Genomic DNA, 5,459 nt, shown 5'->3' on the forward strand with positions numbered 1-5,459 from the left:
ATCAAGCTTTAGATTTCATATTGAGTGCAGGATAGATGAAGTCTGGGTCTATTGCAACGATGGTTTGATTCTTCCCAGGTACTCCTACTCTGTTCCTTGAGAAGAAATGTTGAATCCAGATATCACTAAATTAAACAGAAATGTTCTCGATCTATTTCTCATCTCATGGTCACTTGCTTTATGTTTCTATGGAATTAATCAAGGCAGAAGCTTTGGTTCTGCCTATGAATTATAGTAATTATGTGCTTAGGTCTTCTCATGCTTTTTATCTTCTAGTTGGTGATGTGGAATTGTGGATGAAGAACATCTTCATTGATTTGCTTGACCACCCGAGGTCCAAGCTACTATTTGGAATTGTTTTTTTTTTTTTTCTGTTAATTAAAAATGGGAGTTGTCATTAAATTGACTCAGGTTGTATAGCTGAATTTCGCATTGCACTACAACAATCACACCTAACACAAAACTAATATGAAGCCTTGAAGGTTCAGCTAACACATTTATCATTTGAATATTATAGCCTCAAGGTTTTACAACCTTCAAAAGTTTCTCATATACTTGTCTAGCAGACAAATCTTCCGCCACAATAAGTTTCGACTTGTAACATTATTCGATCCTCTCTGAAGAATTGTCTAACTTAGTCTAAGACCCAACACTTTTCCATAGACTCTATAAGTTTATTATTTGCTTCTTTCAAGGCTTCAAGCTGTAGGTGTAGGAACAGTAACTCTAACATCATCTGCATTGACTCTTGTGATTGTTGAGTGTTATGCATGATCTTTCACTTCTATAGCTACATGAACAAGGTGGCAAGCCTTGCCTTGTATCGTTTGACGGAGCCATCAAAGTTTCGCTTGATACGGAAAACCCATTTGCAGCCTACAATATGATGGGAATGAGAGGAGAGAACGAGTATGCAAGGTGGCACAAGATTGACAGGAGCATCATGTGGGTTGGTTTCAACAGCAATTGTGTTAAGAGCATCGTCAACAATAAAATGAAAGAAGCACCTTCCAAATCTTCTTCTGAATGATAGAAGACAAAGAGTTCACAACCAACACAATTCATATGAAACTGCTTCTATAATATTCCTTCACCCTTTTTCAAAATAACTTTTCTAGCCTCACTAATGTTTAGCTTTGCAAGGTATTTGGTCTTGTTCAAGATATAAGCTTTGTCCGTCTTCCTTTTTTTTTTTTTTTTTTTCTTTGATCAAATAAACAAATCATATACAACAACAAGTCTATTGTGAGTTGAACTCATGACCTCCCACTTATAAAGGAGGGACTTATGCCACTAGATCAAATGGTATTGGACATTTTCTTTCAACTAGTCTATTGTCTGTCTTCCTTTTGGGCATTTTCTGCAATTGGATATTGGTTATAAAGAGGTGAGATCCACAATGCTTGAAGAGATCAGAGTCAGGACTGGAGTTGTGTCCTCACTCGAGTACGTATTGCTATTTGGAAATGGTTGCATCGGATTGACAAATGGTTAAGATAATATTTAATTAAAAAATGATTTATAAATAATTATTTATGATTTGACAAAGATATACTTGACATATTGTTATAAATATAAAACTTTAATAGTGAATTTGATGGCAATGACTAAAGTGACTAACAATGTAAAAATTGATTAAGTAATATTTTTGAAATGTGAGGGCATCTTCCACCATAGGCCAAAGGCCAAATATATTTAGCCTACCAAAAAGGGAATATTTCCTCTAAGATGCCCATTTGGCCTATTAACAAAAAACAGTGCTGCCACCGTAAGTCAAATTCTATAATAAAATTAGCCACATTTTGACGAGGCTATTAATAAAATTAATCTATTTTACTTAAATAAAAACATATATGTGTGTGTCTGTATCATAAAACTTGAAAATTACACACACAAAAAAAAAAAATCTGAACATATCAAATATCAGCTTCATATTGAAATCATTAACAATGGTATAATTTTTATATTCGGAAACATTATAAATAACACATTTATATAAGAAAATTATAATTTTATAAATGTATAAAACATAATATATAAAGAAATAAAACATAAAAATTAAATGGGACCTACCATTTAGTGAAATGTTAGCAGGCCATTTTGGGACCTACCAAATGGGAAGCCAAATTTGGCTTATGAAATGTTAGCAGGCCTTTTTTTTTTTTTTTGAAGCCCGTGTAGTAGCCTACGGTGGGAGAGAGAGATAGGCTATAAATGGTGATATAGCCTACGGGGGCAGATGCTCTGAGTGAGTTAAGTGTCGAGTGAGTCAAAACTCAGTGATCATTTGTGATTTTTTGCTTTTTTTATTCAACAACCAAATTGAGTAACAATTAAGCTTCTGTTTATCCATGAAAAATGACTCACTTGAGCTATTTCTTCTCTAGCTCACCTTCTCTCTCTCTCTGTTGGAGGACGCAGCAAAGGCATGCATTGTATATGTGTGTGTGTTTAAGAAAATAAAGAAAAAATTATTTGTGTAGTGTTTATGTGGAGCAGTCAAGGTCATAACATATACATTCTCCATCAACAAGTATAGGTGGCTTTTCTAAGTTACTTCGAGCTTGTTTGATAAAAAACTACATATCCCACAATAAATTACTCTACATAAAGAATGTTAATGTGTCTCATATATGCACTAAATGTACGTAAGAGTTATTGATGAACAAACTTTTGGTTAAATGGTCATATAATCTATAAAATGCTGATTCTGCGGCTACACCAAGCGAGGTTACAACAACTTAGAACTTTACGTCATGGAAAAAAGCATCATTACAATCCATGATAGTAACTTTACAAGACCCACACAAAAAAATCATCATTTTCTTCTCAAGCAAATAATAAGAAATAAAACGTTGAGTTAAAAATACATGATAGATCATGTACTTCAAGTTATTCTTCTCAAAAAAAAAATTAAAAAAAAATTGAATGAACTTAATACATAAGAAAAGGAAACTTGAAAAAAAGACGAATATAAAGAGTCAAAGAGCTAAAAGAGTTTACTTTTTTGTAAACTAGGATGAGAATGACTCTCTATTATTCATATAAAAAACTAAGAACCTTTTCTTCCCATCCATAACTAGCTACTGGTTTCATCTGAGGTCTCTGCAACTTCGGCAGCAGTTAATGGTGGTGAGTTAAGGAGAACAACTCCAAGACCTATTTCATTACCAACTACAATAGGATTCTTTACATTATAAATTAGCACATCGTTAGTTGACTCATATCGTACATTTGAAAATTCCTCGTCATACTTTAGAATGTAACTGAGGTCCTTTCGAAGACTTTCGATTGAAAAAGTACTTTTGTGTGTCATCTTTGACCTCTTTTTCAAAGGAATATGAGTCTTGCCAATATTTTGTTGGACAACACCTGCATATTTAGTAGTAAGAAGAACAAATACTAATAATCCATACATGTAATGTCTATATCTATGCAAGGAATAAGTTGATGTCAGAAGGTCTATTCTCTATATTCTATAACATGCAGGAACATAATAGATATAATATGTACCAATATGAGTTGGTTTTGTTCTTCGAAGAGATTGGAGTACATTCTTAGGAGCATAGTTGTCCAGAGTTCCCTTTAACCGGTACCGAGATCCACATGCATTGCACAATATTGGCTTTTCTGGTGGTCCATTTCTCCAAAGTGGAGAACCTATATATATTTACGTGAAAAAGGTACTACATTTGATTAATTTATTTTAATTCATGAAAATAGTAATTAAATTAACTCAGCTTATACGTTTCATGCATTAATCATATTTATGAGTTGGTACATATATGCAGGCATAAAACTTACGTGCCTCTATGTATGGATATGGAATAAGAAATTCATCATATTTCGAAAAGTAAGAAACCACTTTTGTACTCGATCTTTTTACCCAAAATTTATAATGTTATCTATGGTAGTGATGTAAGTTATATCAATGGTTAGTTGACCATAAGTTCAGTCTATGTTAATTAATTCAAGATTTTGTGGGACAGAGAAGTTCAATTGCATAGAAATTGTAATATAAACCGTTCACAATTTATTTATTCAGTATAGTATTAGTCATAAACTCATTAGGCAAGCCTCGATCAACAAAATAGAAGAATATGTTGTCATGTAGTATTCCCAATAGAAAATAGTAATGGGATTAATATCATAATCAAATCATATATATAGTCAAAACTTTTGGGTATGTTTGGGATTTTGTCTGAAAGACTTGAAATTGCTTTTAAAATTTGCAAATAACTATTTTCTACGAGGAAGCACTTGTCATGTGTTTCTGAAAATCACTTTCTAGTGCCAGTAGAACTCATTAAAGAAGCAATTTCATTTTTTCTACAAATATTTTTTTAGTGATAGTCAATTTTTTAATTAATTTAATATCTTTTTTGGTTATCCGGCAAGTAAACTCAAACAAGCCTTTATCCTATTATTGTTGTAGAGAAATTTGTCATGATGTACTTTACCATTTATTAGCAATACATTCTCATGTATGCATTCAATAATTTGATCTTAGGGCCTAAAGAACTAAAGAACATTCAGGAATTTTCATGGACATGATCGATCATCATATATATTTTTGTTTGCAAATACAACCAATTTTTCATGTACTTAAACACTCATTAGCAATACATTCTCATGTTTTCATTCAATACTATGGCCTTGGGGACCAAAGAAAATTCAAGAATTTTCATGTAAATGATGATCATATATTATTTATATTTGCAAATACAACCAAATTTTCTTTTTTGGACTATTCAGCTAGATAACGTAATCATTAACACTATTTTTGATGTTTATTACATTTCCTGTTTAAAATGATGTTCTATTATTAAGTTTTGCAATCAATAGTTGGCTTATAATGACACTTTTAACACGTTCACAAGAGCTTATAGTGTGAGAATTTTTTGCCAAGGGTTTCAACCCACAACAAAGTTTCTCTAGGTGTTGACTTACTTGGCATTATTTTAATACAGCAGAAATTCGTTATTATTTTCCGAGGATTTTCCGGAATTTAATTAGTGGTTATTGGACGATTTCGTGGTTCGTGGATAGAGCGGAAGTGTTTTGGACGAATTTTTATTCGAAAAGTATGGTTTTAGGGAGGGCGCAAAAGTTGACTTTTTATACGTTGGGTTTCTCCTAAAACATCCTTCACGAAAGTCGTAGAGCGCGTCGATATGAGTTCGTGGACATGTGGCACGTGTCAATCGGAGTTTGTATGAGAAAGTTATTTGCGATTGAAGATTGGGGAAAATTCTATAAATAGGAAAAATTATGAGATTTTTTCATAAATCCCAAAATTTTCCATTTTCTCATTTTCTCCCCCAGATTCTCTCTGTTCTCTCTCCTCCGCACAACCCAAAGCCGCGCGCAAACCCGGTGACCCGACCAGAATTTTCCTGCCAGCTCCGACGTCCCCCGGCGGTGAAACCACCGCCAACCGTCTCAGACTTCCATCCTCT

At 33.1% G+C, this 5,459-nt stretch overlaps 1 pseudogene; it reads right to left on the reverse strand.

The window, feature by feature from the left end:
* Nucleotides 1-519: 519 nt before the first annotated feature.
* LOC133744463 (UPF0235 protein At5g63440-like) lies at nt 520-1,736 on the reverse strand (annotated as a pseudogene).
* Between the last annotated feature and the right edge of the window lie 3,723 nt (nt 1,737-5,459).

The sequence above is a fragment of the Rosa rugosa genome, chromosome 4 (genome assembly GCF_958449725.1).
Source record: "Rosa rugosa chromosome 4, drRosRugo1.1, whole genome shotgun sequence".
In the NCBI taxonomy this organism is placed as follows: domain Eukaryota; kingdom Viridiplantae; phylum Streptophyta; class Magnoliopsida; order Rosales; family Rosaceae; genus Rosa; species Rosa rugosa.